Consider the following 17854-nt stretch of genomic DNA (forward strand, 5'->3'; position numbering starts at 1 on the left):
ACAGATAGAGGTCCTGATCTCACAGATAGATGACCAGGAAAATCGCTCCAGGAGGCAAAATGTGAGAATTCGGGGTCTTCCTGAAGTTTCAGGGACGGAGGACACTAAAGCCATAGCAGCGGAGATATTTAACTTGATCCTGAACAGACCTACGTCAGGGCCTATCGATATAGAAAGGGCACACAGAGCCTTAGGCCCCAAGAACACTGATCCGAATAGGCCGCGGGATATAGTTTGTCGCCTATTCCGTTTTACAGATGCAGAACAATTGCTACGCAACATGAGAGATAAGGAGAGCATAGACTATGCCGGTGCCAGAATCACTCTTTTCCCTGATTTGTCAAGGAGGACATTAATGCAGAGAAAGGCGGTGAAACCACTGCTGGCGGCCATCAAACAAAAAGGAGGATTATACAAATGGGGATACCCCTTTGCATTACATGCAACAGTAGAAGGGATCTCCGCCACCCTGAAAACTAAAGATGACTTACGTACATTCCTGGAGGAGCTGAGCTTGCCATCCGTCACCTTTGACGATTGGAGAGGCCCACCTAATATCACGCCCTTGCCACAAAAGGCCCACTGGCAAACAAAAGATTCTAAAAGGAAGAGGGCAAGGGCTCAAGTATCCCAGCCAGGATCTCCGGGAGCAGACAGGAGCCAAGATGAAAACAATGTGTAGTGGTGAAGTGGACATAACATGAGAGTGTGGAGATAAGAGGAGTTCGCCATCATTACATGTTAAAAAGATAATTTTGATGCAGGTGAACTCTAGATAGTTTATCCCCACAGGAAAATGCAGATGCAGGAACTGCAATACGGGTTATGCTGGAGGGAGGGTTAGGGACTCTCTCCGCATCTAGAAGCAATTGCCGGGGGCCAAAGATCAGAAAGCAACCGGAACTAGATGGCTTATTTTCCCCCACTTAGGGTTCCCTTATTTAAGGGAAGAAGAGCAGAGATTTACAAATTCTGCTATGTTTGGCAAGACTTTCTACGGGCCCGTTCTTTAGGCCCATTTAGTTGTATTATGATTGTTTATGTTTCAGGTTTGCTTAAGTGCAACAGCCCTGGTTCGGTACGCATGTCCTGGAAAGCTATATGGTATATTTATGCTGAATGTCTGTAATGGCTCAAACTGGAAAACTGAGGGTTATGACCTATAATGTCCGGGGATTGGGATCACCTTGTAAAAGGGGAAGGTTGTGGACGGAGATTAAGCGGCTCAGGTCGCAGGTACTTTTTCTTCAGGAAACGTATTTTAGAGATGGGTGTATTCCCCGCCTGCCCAAGCATATTTATAACAACTGGTTCTTCAATAATGCCCCTATAAGAAGAGCAAAAGGTGTGGCTATTGCCTTAGCTAAAGAAGCGCCATTCCAAGTGCTAGCATCCGATAAAGATGACTCGGGGAGGTATGTGGCGGTAAAAACACAATTGGGGAACAAGAAATTTACATTCGTAAATGTTTATGTGCCAAACGTGCACCAGGTCCCCTTCATGAAACGTATTAAAAAAAGGATTGAGGCCTTCACAGAGGGGGTCCTGGTGCTCGGTGGAGACATGAACATGGCGAGTAACCCCAAAGTAGACACATCCGTGGGCACATCCACTTTGTCTATAAAAACCCTGAAGGAATTCACTTCACTGATGAAACAAATGCATCTGGTAGACACCTGGAGGTATATGCACCCATTGGATAGAGACTACTCTTACTACTCACAGGTGCATAAGGTATTTACACGTATAGACTATTTGTGGGTGGATCAATATCATTTGCACGATCTGACAAAAGCAAAAATTGAGAACATAACAGTGTCAGATCACGCAGGTGTATGGATAGATCTCGAAATGTCCCACTCTTTCAGAGGGGGACATAGGAGATTAAATGAGGCCCTTCTAGAGGATTTTGAGGTGAGACAGAAAGTTGAAAAAGTAATACATCATTATTTCAGGGAAAATAGCTCCACGGAAGTTTCGGAGCGTATAGTTTGGGAGGCCCATAAGGCAGTGGTAAGGGGGGAACTCATCTCACAAGGGGCACGTTTAAAAAGAGAAGAACAAGGGTGGATTCTAAAAACATTAGAGAAGATCACATTGTTAGAACATACACATAAAAAAACCCCGACGAAGGAAATAGAAATAAACTGAGGGAACAAAGGGGAATATTGCTCGGGATACTTGACCGAAAAACAAAACACAAACAAAGACTTTGGTGGGCTAGAATATATGAACACAACAACAAATGTGGGAAGATACTGGCTAATAGCATACGGAAAAAATGGAATTAAACTACATCCACAAAATAAAGGACCAGAATGGCTTAATGGAGTATGGGGCAGATAAAATAGCCCACCTTTTTAAAGGTTACTATGAGGCATTATACAACATAAGAAAGGGACAGGGGGAAGAATCAGCTCAGCTGTGCAGACAGAAAATCAAAGATTACCTAAAGAGAGTAGGAATGCCCAGATGGATGGAGGAATGGTGTGCGGGTCTGGAGCAAGATATATCAGTCCAAGAACTACGGGGGGTCCTAAAAGATATGCCAAATGGCAAGGCTCCAGGACCTGACGGCTTCTCCAAAAAATACTATTCTACTTATGCAGACTTACTGCTCCCAAGACTAACGGAGGCACTCAATGGTTTAAGGGAGGGAGGTATTTTTCCAGCACAGAGTATGGAAGCTCAAATCGTGGTACTGCCAAAAGAGGGAAAAGACCCTGCCTTGTGCCCGAGCTATAGGCCAATATCTCTCATAAATTTAGATATCAAACTCTTTTCAAAGATATTGGCCAATCGTATTAAACTGGGGATGCCGGCCCTAGTTCACTCTGATCAGGCGGGGTTCGTGATGGGGAGGGAGGCGAGAGATAATTCATACAAAGCACTAAGTGTGATCCACTGGTCAAAATTTAATGGCTCCCCGGTACTCCTCCTTTCCACGGACGCAGAAAAAGCTTTCGACAGGGTGAACTGGGGTCTAATCCAGGAGACGTTGGAGCATGTAGGCCTAGGCCCTATAATGAGGTCATGGATATCAAGCTTATATAATAACCCATCAGCGCGGATAAGAGCAAACGGAACGCTATCTGGTAGCTTTAATCTGACAAATGGCACAAGGCAGGGCTGCCCCCTCTCCCCACTCCTTTTTGTACTCACCCTGGAGCCACTTCTGAGGAGCATAAGGATGAACCCAAAAATAAAAGGGGTACAGATAGGGGACCAAACTTGTAAATTATCCGCATTTGCGGATGACATACTGCTATATGTGACAGACCCGCAGACCTCTATCCCTGAACTTATGGTAGAATTCCAAAACTATGGAGATATCTCGGATTTTAAAATTAATCCGGGCAAATCGGAATATTTAGGAGTGGGATTTAGTCAAGAAGAACTTACTAAATTTAAAAACTTTTTCCCTTATACGGTAAAAGAAGGATCCTTGAAGTACTTAGGTATTAAACTGCCGGCCAACCTAACAGAGCTTTATAAATTAAATTTCACCCCACTGTTGGAAACTATAGGCAAGGACTTGGATAAATGGAATGGGCACAGTTATACATGGCTGGGTAGGGTGAACATTCTTAAAATGAATATCCTTCCCAGACTGCTCTTCCCAATGTCTATGATACCAATCTCCCTGCCCCAAACACACTTCGGGAAAATTAGATCACTCCTGATTAAATTCATTTGGAAGGGGAAAAGACCTAGGATGGCATATAAAACAATGATTAGACCAAAAGAGGGGGGGGGGGGGGTTTAGGAGTACCAGATCTCAAAACATATTATAGGGCAGTAGCTCTTAATAGAGTACTGGACTGGCAGCACAATGGGAAAAATAAGGGATGGGTTAAATTGGAAAAAATATTGGCAGGAAGGAACCTAGCAGGGGCAGTATGGATAGGGTCAGAAAATAGAGGCCTCTCAGACACACACTCCGACAATGGGACGAGATTAAAAAACACTCAAACTGGACGCGAGAACTATCACCCCTGACCCCACTAGAAGGCTTCCCAAACTTTCTGCCGGGTTTAGAAAAAGGGTACTTTGAGAAATGGAAAAGGGACAAAATAATGATGGTAGGTCACTTTCTCAACGGGACTAAATTAAAAACAATAGTGGAACTGAGAAAAGAGTATGGCCCTTTTCCCTTTGACGCTTGGAGACTAGGCCAAATCTCTCACTGGCTCCACTCCAGAGGAGACATTAGAGCAATTATTGATATGACAGAATGGGAAAAGTTGTTTGTCCAGGAGGAAAAAATCCCCCATGCAATCTCCTGGATCTATAAATCCCTGCTGGAAGAGGTAAACAAAAGTAAACCACTCTATCTAAGGGAATGGGAAAGGGACATGGGCCATACGCTTACAGATGCACAACGGTCAAGGATCCTGAGTATGTCCCATACGTCATCAATAAGCACTCATATACAGGAGGGTTGTTATAAACTATTAGTAAGATGGTATAGAACCCCAGCATTTTTAGCTAGGGTATACGGGGCAGATAACAAATGTTGGAGGGGCTGTGGGAACACAGGGTCTATCCTACATCTTTTTTGGGAATGTCCGATAATCTCTCCCTTCTGGGGAAAAGTAATTGTAATAATAAAGGAAATAACGGGGGTGACTCTGGATCTGGATATCTGGCAAATTCTATTTCACCTAGCCCCCATACCTATGAAAAGCTACAAAGCCTCGGTCTTGCCCTTCCTGTTAAATGCAGCAAAGAGTTTGATTCCGAGATGGTGGAAACAACCCTGTGTTCCGACCACTAAAGAGTGGTTCCAGAGAATAAATAGACTACACGAAGCAGAAGACAATATCATGACGGGAAGAGACAGAGGGGAAAAATATAAGGTGATATGGTCTTCATGGCTCATGTTCCAAGATACTGATTCATACAAACAGGTAATGCAGACAGGGGATCCGGAATAATAAGGTTATACCACAGTAGAAGTGTGGAGCAGACAATATTGAGAGATGGGAAATGCTCCAGAGATATGCGTACAGCTGTAAGTTTTATGTTTTGTTACTCTTCTTTATTCTGCCTTTCCTATCTATATCTTCTATCTTTTTTCCCTTCCCCATCTACCCCTTTTCTTTCTCTCTCTCAGACTCTTTTCTTTTTGTTCTTTCTATAGTATAAAAGCTCCACAGAGGGAGGTTAACACAATATTCTTGCAGTAAGATTGCAAAGGGAATTGTTGTACACATATATTTGGCATTAGCATTTATGTAATTATGCAAAGCACAATAATTCCTAACAAAAATGGAAGTTAAGGAAACTTTTCTACAATGTAATGGAAATGTTGGTTACCTGTAACTCGTGGTATATAAATAAAAATTATATTAAAAAAAATAGTAGAAATACAAATACATACATACTTAATATGTGAATTGAGATATCTCTGAAGTTGGTACATTTGCATATGTTAAATTTCAGCAGTATGAGAAACACCAGGAGGAGGTCCCTGCCCTTCCATCTTACAATCTAGATTGGTTGCTGGTTGACCACGTCTGTGTTCCCCAACCGTAAAGAGGAAATGGAGTAAAAATAACATAATGAATAAAATAGCTCATTCCAATAGTCATTTATAAATTATTTAGTCAGTGTTTGCCCATTGTAAAATATTTCCTCTCCCTGACATTCATGCTGAAATCTATTACAGGTGGCAACATCTTTAATCCTGTCAGGCGGTCTCAGGAGAATGTTTGGTTACTGAGAGTTCCAAGGCCAGTACAAAAATTACCTCATCTCCCAGAATGCTTGAGGGGAGAAGAATTCTGCATAGCTGATCAGCCTAAGCGAATCATCACTGGGGAAGGGGGGGGGGGGGGCATCAATATACAGCAATATATACATATATCAAGTGTTTCTGGTGCTGAAACCAGGACAATTACCATAAAAGTGGCTCACCTAAATAATCTACTGCATTCAAATACCATATTTTTTGGAATATAAAAAACACTTTTTCTTTCCCAAAACGGGAGGAAGGGGGGGGGGGAGTGGGTGCATCTTATATTCTAAAGGTACGGTATTTTGGCCCCGATAATATATTTACCGGATCCCGCTACAGCGATCCTCTCTTCCCCGTCTGACTTCGGTAGTCACAGGGTCCCATAGTTCATCCAGGATCACGGTATTCCTGGGCACAGTGTCCCAGCCGCAGGCTCCTCTTTGCAGCAGTTTCCGTATGTAGCTGCAGCATTGCGGTATACACGTGCTGCCGCCCCGCTGCCATCCTCCATAGTTAAAGCGTCCTCTTCTTGGTTACAGTGCCCCCTTCTGTGTGACTGAGGTCACACATGACGTCAGACGCACATGCGTTGCTCGTCACACATAAGGGGGCACTGTAACCAAGAAGAGGACGCGGTAACTATGGAGGCGGGGCCGCAAGGCTGCAGTCTACATTCGGAGACTGCAGCGAAGAGAAGCCGGCAGCTGGGACACTGAAGTCTGTGATCCTGGGACCCTCGGATTACCGCAGGGGGAGAAGAGGAGCCGGCGGCTGGGACACTGAAGACCGTGATCCTGGATGACGGCTGGAACCCTTGGATTACCGTAGTCAGACGGAGGAGAAGAGCAGCCGGTGGCAGGGACACTGAACAGCTTGATCCTGGATGATGGCTGGGGGACCCTCGGATTAGGTGCACAGACAGTGCATGTTAATTTTAACAGACGCAACGGAAATTTACATGCACAAAAATGTTAACATTATTTTAGGAATATAACCCATAATATGAACTTAGCTTAAAAGTAAATAAATAAATAAAACCCTCTAAAGCCTTAATTACCGGTAACTGCCCCACCTGTAAAGATGCAATCTATTTAGAAAAGAACCTGGAGCTACTTATTGATTATAGATTGTACATACTTTTTGACTTCAAAACCTATTAAGGATATAAGCAACCATATAAATCGTATTGATAATAGTTAAAACAAACTAGGTTCGCTGCTCATAATCTTCATAGGTCCATATATTGTTGAATAATTTGTATCAAAACAATAACATACAATTGACGGCTTGCAAATGTCAGTATGTAGTTAAAGGCTAAAATATACAATCCATGACTGGATTGTGAATATTTCTTACATTTTCTACTGGTGGTTCACATCAGATTATTATTAACCTAGAAACACTAAATTCGGCTGGCCCCATCGGAACATCTTGTCATCATACAGCAGTTGAATAATTAGAAAACAACATGTCCTTGCCAAGTTTGTCCATGTCACTGACAACTGATCACAAAATCTACTCATGAAAGAACCATGTTAAATAATTATGTGCAACATGCAAGAGTGGATGAGTCTCCAGAGCTCCAGCTTCATCATGAGGCTTTAACAACACTTTATGAAAAGTGTCTGCAGTCTACATAGAATGCATCAAATAGCTGATTTTTCTTTCTTTTTATACCTTTTTTTTCTTTTTACGTGCGATTCCTCAGTGGTTCAAGTCTAAGTTCTGAAAATTAACTATATTTTTTTTCAACATATCTAATTTTTGATGATTTTGGCGTATATTTATTCCTTACACATTCATATCCTGTCCATATTTATTCTGGATCAAACTACCCCATCTCCTTGCCCTATTTCCGCACATGCCTATTTATTTTAGATTACACCTCCCTTTCAATAGATGGGTCTAGCATCATTGTGGACAGGATCTTGCCATCATTCACATTATACCACAGGTGGTGAGCACAAATTTCACATAATCGTAATTTTGCATCATAATTCACAATTACGATGCGAAATTATAATGCAAAATGTAAGAAAAAATCATAATTGATTTCCCATGCAAATGTAAATAAAAAAGACCTTGAAATTGATTTTGAAAATGCAAAGGTTTATAAATTGTCATTTTTCTGAGTTTAAAACCCACTTTTCTTTGCATTTTTAAAATAGATTTTCTCAAAAACTACAAGATCTTTAAAAAAAAATTATTTTTTTGACTTGTACCCACTTTTCTCATTAACAAATGTAACAATGGTGTCAATAGCATATATGGGGCTTGATTCACAAAGCGGTGCTAACCTACTTAGCACGTCTAAAGTCTTTAGACATGCTAACCAGGGTGCTAAGTAGGTTAGCACCGGATTTCAATTGAGAAAACCGGTGCTAACCTACTTAGCACCCTGGTTAGCGCGCCTAAAGACTTTAGACGTGCTAAGTAGGTTAGCACCACTTTGTGAATCAAGCCCATGGGGGCTTTGCTATTCACAAAGCGGTGCTAACCTACTTAGCACGTCTAAAGTCTTTAGGCGCGCTAACCACAAAAATTATGCCGAAATGTATGCAAAATTATGAATGATTATACAAAATCAATTGGATTTACAAATCGTAATTACGTATAAGCTGTAGAAATGTAATTTGTTGGTTGCTATGGGCAACAACATACCTTCGAGCAATTTTCACCCGTTAGCGCTCCTTCCTTTCATTCACCTATAACTTTACTACTTATCACAACAAAACAATCTATATCTTGTGTCCGAACGGCACCAGCAGCTTAGCTTATAGCTGCAACCAGCGATACGACATTCCCACAGCCGGCAGATAGCTCATCTCAAAAGTGGACTCCAAACGTCTCAAGCTTTAAAGAATTTATTCGGCAAAACAGATATACAGGTGTGTGTGTAGCAGTTATCTTCATTACATGCTCTTTACCTCAGCGAAGCAATCAATCTTTAGTAAGTCATCTTAAGCGTTTCTGGCACTTGAGCTAATCCTTATGAGTAGCCCAGGCTTCCTCTTATGAACATCTATGCTACATTGCCCTAAGACAGCATTTAGGCCTATGTACAGCATACAGACAGATGACAGGAAGTTACAAGAAGTTAGGAAGTGAATAGAAGTAGAAGTAACTAGAAGTGAGCTCTGTAGCTCTAGCTTAGGTTTATATACTAGCCTCTAAAGAGTTAAATGTGACATCACCCGAGGGGTCTATCATGATCGCGTCATATCTGTCAATCACCTGTCACAGGAGCCAACTGTGGTCATGTGACCGACAGGACAGTGTGCAGGCGTAGATGGGCCTTCCTGATAAAGGACCAATACTCTGAAATTAGGTAATATGTCTCTGGTATGTTCTAGCTGAATATGTTTTCGGTTCTCGCTGACCATGTTTTTGTTTGCTAGGAACTGTTTATACCTCCCCAAATTGAAAGTCTGGGTCCGGGCCTGATAAATTGTTCTATGCCCCTCGTGAAATATAAACAACTGTTACTAAGAGCCCTTCAGTATTGTTCCCAGAACATGTTTCTTAAAGAGATACTCTGCATAGCCCGTCTTCTTACTAAAACAGTGGTTCTTTAACCATTTCCCCTCTGGCGGGACGAGTAACTACGCCCCTGCAAAATGCCACAACTCTGTGCAGGGGCGTAGGAACTACGTCCCCCCCGCCGCGCCCCCCCCCCCGCTTGCCCCCCCTCCCCATGGTCGGTACCGCCGCTCATTACCGCCGATCGTTAGACGCTAGATCAATGAATGGGAAAACAAATCCCATTCAGTGATCTAAGTTCCCCTGTGAATGGCCGCAGCTGTCTATTCAGACGGCTCTGCCATTCATAAATCCCATCCACGTAGTCCTTCCATTTCCGTAAGTCACCACTGAGGACATCTTGTGGCCAAATTGTAATATTACATCCCCCTTTTTTTTCAGTTAATCATCCCTAGTTACCTTTTATTTTTTATTAACCCCTGACCTCCCACACTCCCCTAAAGTTACCATTTTTTTTTTTTATTAAAAAAAATACAAATAAAAAAAAATACATAAATAGTTACCTTAGGGACTGAACTTTTTTTTTAATATGTATATAAAAATGGTATACTACAATTACTTTATAAATTTTGGGCTTGTAATTAGGGATAGACGCAAAACTGAAAAAATGCACCTTTATTTCCAAATAAAATATTGGCGCCATACATTGTACTAGGGAAAAATTTTAAACGTTGCAATAACCGATACAAATGGGCAACTAACATGTGTGGGTTTTAATTATGGTAGCATGTTTTATTTTGAAACTATTATGGCCGAAAATGGAGAAATAATAAATGTTTTAAATTTTTTTCTTATTATTCCCATTGAAACTGAGTTAGAATAAAAAAATTCTTAGCAAAAAGTACCCCCCAAAGAAAGCCTAATCAGTGGCAAAAAAACAAGATATAGATTGTTTTGTTGTGATAAGTAGTAAAGTTATAGGTGAATGAAAGGAAGGAGCGCTAACGGGTGAAAATTGCTCTGTTTTTTTTAAGAGGAAAAACCCTTGGAGGTGAAGTGGTTAATGTCTGTGACAGAAGTAGCGTCCGTAGAAGCGCAGATGTTGCGTGAAACGGCCGTAAGGCTATCTGTGCCCAGCACCCACCGCTACCACACCTCCTCAGACAATGGTATGTTCATACATGTTTACGTTGAATGAATATTTTTGATGCCACAATTTGAAGATACACTGCATTGGATTGTTTACATGTGTTCCACCACACTCTGGATTAAATAGCAATAGAAGCAGTGCCGATTGTCTCCCTCTCCTCTCCTTTATCGGAAGTGGTTAATGTAAATCATGGTTCTATTTTGCAATTTTCTCCCCCTGAGATTCTTACATAAACATAATTGTTAAAATGTATGCAAAATTTCACATAATCTTAATTACCTGATTACAATCATTACTACATACCACCCTGTTCCCATGGTAAGGGATAGATCTAATATTAATGGGGCAGGTGGCGGTAGAGCAATATTCTGTCTCTGCCCACACCTCTGACTTGTATTCATGTAGATAGTGATCTGGGCCCATATGCAATTTTCTTGTATGCTGGTGGCTTAAAAGGCATTTCATTAAAAAAAAGGTGTGACAAGTTGTGAAGACATCACACTATCAAACTGAAACAACATTTTCAAAAAGAACTGTACTAATTAATCCTTGTCCATTACAATGCTGACAAGACTTTTTGTCATATATGTCTTTAAATAATGTGTTTTTTCCCTGGTGACATCTAAAGCTTTTTACAGTTTGTGATCCTTTAACTCCCTTGGCGGTATGAAAAATCCCGCCAGGGGGCAGCGCAGCAATGTTTTTTTTTTTTTTTTAAATCATGTAGCGAGCCCAGGGCTCGCTACATGATAGCCGCTGCTGAGCGGCATCCCCCCGCCCGCTTCGATCGCCTTCGGCGATCTCCGATCAGGAAATCCCGTTCATAGAACGGGATTTCCTGGAGGGCTTCCCCCGTCGCCATGGGACGTTATTGGGAGTCCCGGGCCACCCCTCGGCGCTGCCTGGCACTGATTGGCCAGGCAGCGCTGGGGTCTGGGGGGGGGGGCCGCGCGCCGCAGCAGATAGCGGCGATCGGGCGGGGGCCGGCGGCGATCAGAGTGCTGGCGCAGCTAGCAAAGTGCTAGCTGCGTCCAGCAAAAAAAAAATTATGAAAATCGGCCCAGCAGGGCCTGAGCGGCACCCTCCGGCGGCTCACCCCGTGTCCAGCACGGGGTTACCGCTAAGGAGGTTAAGGATTAGTACAGTGATCTGGCATAAACCATGGGCTCAGATGAAGAATGATACAGCCATGGAGGAGGTGAGTATCCTCCTTTTTCGAGTACATATTATGACGGCGCCACTCAGTACGGCGCAGGGAGAGCCGAATGACGGCTTTCCCCACTGCCGCTAAACTCACAGGCGGCATTAAATACTATTCCCCCTCCGAGTTGTCGCAACTCGGAGGGAAATGTAATACGGGGTCTGGCAGCCGCCAGAGACCCGGATTACCGCTACGCGGGGGCGCATCATAGCATTGCTGCTATGACGGCACCCAGCTTCGGCGCTCGGCTCTCAGAGCCACGCGCCGAAATGAACAGATCCACCCTTTTTCAGATCCCAATTAATTATCGAGGTGCACTTTAATAAATTACTTAATGCCTCTTCCGTATCAATCCGTATTACATTATTTTACATTATTTTACAAACAGGGACATTTCTAAAAACTGAACTAAAGTTTATAACAAAGTTTTGCTTTGAAAAGAAAAAAAGGTGCCAAATATAGCACTAATGGGTTTATTAGCATGTGCTATACATAGCAATCGCATAAACTAGTGCAGTTTGTGCATATTTTTGTATCTGGCAACCATAGTTTTTCCGAACATCCCTATATAGAAGAAGCACGGTTTCATTATTTTCAGCTTTGTTTTTCTGCAATTTTCCTGAACTCATGCTAGAAACAGCGATGCACAGGGGAACATCAATGTCAATATAGAAGAAGGGATGACAGAAGACACTAGAGAACAGCTTACTGCTGTTTTATATACAATTTTAATTGAAGTTTCTAAGTTAAGTCTCCAGCAGCAAAGCCCTGGACATTACCTGTAACATTTGTAACAAGTGAATAAGAAGAAGGCTGATGGCGTGATGTGCACATCTGAACTTACTGCTTTTCCAGCTGGAATGTAATATTGTTCTGGGTAGATCCAGTGAAGGTCATTCATGAAGCCGCAAAGATGAAGACTCTTTTATCAGAAGGTTTTTTGTTTAGTTTTCCACTGGTGTAGCTTCCTTCACTGTTCTGCATTTTACAAATGGAGACATAGGATATTTAGGTGTTTTCATGCACTTTATATAATTAGGCTAAGAACTAATGAGAAAAGTAGATACTACCAGTTGTCAACTGGTGTGTACTGTGTAGGCATGTTTTCAACACCATAGTACAAAGGCATGGTACATTAGGTGCAGATGATAGGCTTAACACAGTAACCCCAAGATCCAGTAACTTACTCTCCTTGTCTGACCTCTTATCATCCTCCAACTTCCCCTAAAAGCAAACTAACCTCCTGCCCTTTCTCTACTCCTATATTTCCTTCCCTCCTCTGCTTAAGAGTAACTTCATAACTAGAGTTGGGCCGAACCTCCGATTTTAGGTTCGCGAACCTGGTTCGCGAACTTCCGCGGAAGGTTCGGTTCGCGTTAAAGTTCGCGAACCGCAATAGACTTCAATGGGGATGCGAACTTTGAAAAAAAAAAATAATTATGCTGGCCACAAAAGTGATGGAAAAGATGTTTCAAGGGGTCTAACACCTGGAGGGGGGCATGGCGGAGTGGGATACATGCCAAAAGTCCCCGGGAAAAATCTGGATTTGACGCAAAGCAGCGTTTTAAGGGCAGAAATCACATTGAATGCTAAATGACAGGCCTAAAGTGCTTTAAAACATCTTGCATGTGTATACATCAATCAGGTAGTGTAATTAAGGTACTGCTTCACACTGACACACCAAACTCACCGTGTAACGCACCGCAAACAGCTGTTTGTGTAGTGACGGCCGTGCTGGACAGGTATGCAGTGGCGGGTTCACTGAACAGAACAGGTATACAGTGGCAGGTTCACAGAACAGGTATGCAGTGGCAGGTTCACTGAACACAACAGGTATGCAGTGGCGGGGTCACTAAACAGGTATACAGTGGCGGGTCCACTGAACAGAACAGGTATGCAGTGGCGGGTTCACTGAACACAACAGGTATGCAGTGGCGGGTTCACAGAACAGGTATGCAGTGGTGGGTTCACAGAACAGGTATGCAGTGGTGGGTTCACAGAACAGGTATGCAGTGGCAGGTTCACTGAACAGGTATGCAGTGGTGGGTTCACAGCACAGGTATGCAGTGGTGGGTTCACTGAACAGGTATGCAGTGGTGGGTTCACAGCACAGGTATGCAGTGGTGGGTTCACAGAACAGGTATGCAGTGGTGGGTTCACAGCACAGGTATGCAGTGGTGGGTTCACAGCACAGGTATGCAGTGGTGGGTTCACAGCACAGGTATGCAGTGGTGGGTTCACAGAACAGGTATGCAGCCAGACAGGAACAAGTTAAGCCTAACTAATCTTTCCCTGAGAGACAGTCTGCAGCAGCTCGCCCTACTCTCACTAACGCAGGCAGCACACGAGTGACCGTAATGGCCGCCGCTGCCTGCCTTATATAAGGGGGGGTGGGGCTCCAGGGGCTAGTGTAGCCTAATTGGCTACACTGGGCCTGCTGACTGTGATGTAGAGGGTCAAAGTTGACCCTCCATGTGCATTATGGGGCGAACCGAACTTCCGCAAAGGTTCGCCTGCGGGACGCGAACGCGAACCACTGAAGTTCGCATGGAACCGTTCGCAGGCGAACCGTTCGGCCCAACTCTATTCATAACCTTCCTAACCACAACCCTGATAGCAATAATCCCAACCCTATACCTAACCTTCACACTTTTCCTGACGAGTGAAGTACCTAACACTAACCCCAACCTTTTCCTTAGCTTGGCCTTAGCCTTAACACAAATGACAAATAAGCTACTACTGATTAGCCCTATTCGCAAAATTGCTCTTGATAAATCCATATGAAATAATGTATTATGCAGGTTAAACAGAAAGATTTATTCTGCCACAATTCTCAAAACTTTTAGAAGCTTGGTGAGTCTGAGCTCACCATTTACTTTGGTGACACTGCAGGGACGTTATATGATCTGTATGTGCAATTTAATTGAGATATAAATATATTTATTTAAGTAGATCATTTTAAACGCAGTATGCATTTTTGAGAAACAAGTTTGCAGCCAGTGTTTAATTAAATGGAATTTTGTAATAGCTATAGGAGCTGTCATGTTCCCCCCTCCCCTTTTCTTTACAGATATCACTGATGCTAGAAGTCACTGATGCTAGAAGTCACTGATGCTAGAAGTTGTCCTAATTACCCACCCCTTCTGTTGATGAAAGTGTATTGTTTACTTCATCCTAATGAGTGCAATAAAACAATTACTAAAAGAGACTCTGAAGTCTCATTTTTTCCATGTTTTTTTTAAATGTGATCATGTTTAACATTATAGCCTAAAGGGAATCGATGCAATCCTGCCGAAAAACGAGGGTTTATTAATAGAGAAATAGCCCTGCACAGCTCCCGAGGTTACAGGGCTTTACTTCCTTGAAGAGGCAGAGCTTTGAGCTGTAGCTCTGCCTCCACCACAGTCAATCTCTGCAGATCGCCGCCCCCTCCCGCCCCTCTCAGTCTGCTTTCACTGAGAGGGGCAGGAGGAGGTGGAGATCCGCAGAGATTGTTTGCAGAGAAGCAGAGCTACAGCGCAAAGCTCTGCCTCTCCAGGGCAGCACGATCTGCAACCTGCAAAGTCGTTGAACTTTACAGGTCATTTTCACTATTGTTAAACCCTCACTTTTTGGTGGGATTGCGGCGATTCCCTTTAGGCTATAATGCTTAACAAGATTAAATAAAAAACTAGACTTCAGAGTCTCTTTAAGTACTTAGCTGCCTGAAATCTCTGCAGATGGCCGTCCAGCTGAAGTAGGCTAATAAAACCTGTGCTAAACGTTAAATGTAAAATTAAAAGGTAAAATTGAAGTTCTTTTTAATGAGACACATTTCTGGCATGCATTTTTAATCTGCTATTGAGATGACCTGGGTGCTAAAAATGGACCTCGGTTCTCTTTAAAGATTCCAAGCAGTATCTTCAGGTGTACCTCAATGGTGATTGCAGAGCCCTCCACATGCAGCTGTACACACTCCTCACGTGCTCTCCTGTTGGCATTGCTTGCTTGAGGACCAGGGCACTTTTTTAATTTTATTAATTGAGGAGTACAAAACAGCACAAAGCAATGGTTTAATATTACTGCAGGGATGTATCAATCTCTGCTCCCAGATTGGTACAGATAAGATAGCTAGAGAGTGTGCATCATTTAATCAGATGCACACAGATGCAGATTGGCTAGTAATGCTCTCTATACATGTTTCAGCTGTGACAGTTTAACAGCATTTTTGTTTGGCAACAATAAAATTAATGCAACTTTGCAAAATCGAGTTCACATGCTAGGAAGGACTGATTGAACACAATGCTTCAATGATTTTGATGGGATAACCTGGAAAGTTTAGAACTAATGGAAATGAACACATTTTTCTTAAACATTTAACTGATTATTTGAGCTTCTACTTTGATTTATTTATAAAAAAAAGACCCAAAACAATAGTTCAAGAAGATCGCACTGAGCGCTATTCATGCATGGCCAGCATAAGGTTACCTTTAGGGGAGATAGAATATGTGCATTATATTATGGTGAAGTGGTTCATTACTTTAACTCTGGCCCACAACAACTTTTTGCACTTCAGCCATTGATGAAGGATGCATCTGTCACATGTTCTTTCCTCCATACAATTGATTTCCAATGCCTTGAGATTTGTGATTTATTAGACATAAGATTTTGCAGTGATCGATGTGGTTTGTAATTATTTCAAAAGCCTTTTTCATCTCTAGTAAATACTGTAGATTATTTGCACTATTATATTTACTGATTTATTTTGTATGAAAAAAAAAAAAAAAAAAAAAAAAATATATATATATATATAAAAATAATCATTTAGCAAAAACTATGCTAAATACAACTTTGCCTTCTTAAAACAGAAGACATTTGCAATTATACAGCATTTGCAATTGTACAGCATTATATGGGCAGCACGGTGGCGTAGTGGTTAGCGCTCTCGCCTTGCATCGCTGGGTCCCTGGTTTGAAACCCAGCCAGGTCAACATCTGCAAGGAGTTTGTATGTTCTTCTTATGTCTGTGTGGGTTTCCTCTGGGCACTCCAGTTTCCTCCCACATCCCAAAAACATACAGATAAGTTAATTGGCTTCCCTCTAAATTGGCCCTAGACTAAAATATAAATGCACTACACAATTCATACATAGACATATGACTATGGTAGGGACTAGATTGTGAGCTCCTTTGAGGGACATTTAAGTGACAATACTATATATACTCTGTGCAACGCTGCGGAAGATATCTGCGTATATAAATACTTCATAATAATAATAATTCCCATCAGGCATCACTTCTCCAATGGAATGTTGTAAAAGTTTAATTATGCGTAGATGTCAGCATACATTAAAGTATTAGTATGTGGCATTTTGTCTGAGCTGGCAAAATTCTGGAACATGCACACGTGTTCAAAGGTACGCATTATAGTATACTGAACAGTGGCGAAACACATCTTAACATGAAATAAAGTTACCATTAGCTGATGCTGGAAGATGGCCTTTCCCCAGACTAAAGTCATTAGACAAAAAAACACGTTTTCATTTAAAAAAACGAAACAAAAAAAAACAACATTTCACTAAAGTACTGTTTTAGCATAGCTGCTTAACTGTTAGTTGGATAGTACATTTATACTTTAAACAATTACCCCATAAGGGCTTACAGCCCTGTTGCTGGTGCAGCTCCTATCTAAGTGAAATAAGTTCAAGCTAATCCCAGTGGATAAATAACTGATTTGCATGGTGATTGCACATGTCAATTCTCCTTGGCAATTTGCTGAATGACAGTTGAATGCACTTTGGAAGCTCTTCAATGAATTTTAGGATCGTCTAGCAGTTAGCAAATTACCAATAATATTGACGTATGTATTCATCTGCAGGAGTGGTTGGGTTTCTTTATGCTTTATATATATATATATATATATATATATATATATATATATATATATTTATACCGTATTTCGCGCCGTATAAGACGCTCCGGATTATAAGACGCACCCAAGTTTAGAGGGCAAAAACCTGGGAAAAAATATATATATTAAATCTGGTGCGTCTATATTCCAGGAGCGTCTTTGTACATGTTGTGTCCTCCTGTGTACTTTATCACTCCACCTGTGTGCCCCATCTGTCCTTCTGTGTGCCATCTCCCACATGTGTCCTCCTGTGTCCTCTCCCCCATGTGTCCTGTGTGCCCCTTCTCCCCATGTGTCCTCCTGTGTCCTGTCTTCCACATGTGTCCTCCTGTGTCCTGGCTCCATGTGTCCTCCTGTGTCCTGGCTCCATGTGTCCTGGCTGGCTCCATGTGTCC

The 17854-nt window shown here is 42.2% G+C and overlaps 1 long non-coding RNA gene across 3 annotated transcripts in view; it reads right to left on the reverse strand.

Moving 5' to 3' along the window:
- The window catches only part of LOC137568689 (uncharacterized), a 225288-nt gene that overhangs the window by 198126 nt on the left and 9308 nt on the right, over positions 1–17854 (reverse strand). For 2 of the 3 annotated variants that reach the window (XR_011030983.1, XR_011030985.1), the window contains exons 1-2: positions 15484–15744; positions 12416–12549 (exon numbers count right to left, since the gene is read on the reverse strand). This is a non-coding gene — a long non-coding RNA (uncharacterized lncRNA). Of the gene's footprint in view, positions 1–12415; positions 12550–15483; positions 15745–17854 lie in introns of those variants that run through there. The other variant, XR_011030984.1, reaches the window with a different exon arrangement.

This window comes from Hyperolius riggenbachi, chromosome 1 (genome assembly GCF_040937935.1).
Source record: "Hyperolius riggenbachi isolate aHypRig1 chromosome 1, aHypRig1.pri, whole genome shotgun sequence".
NCBI lineage: Eukaryota > Metazoa > Chordata > Amphibia > Anura > Hyperoliidae > Hyperolius > Hyperolius riggenbachi.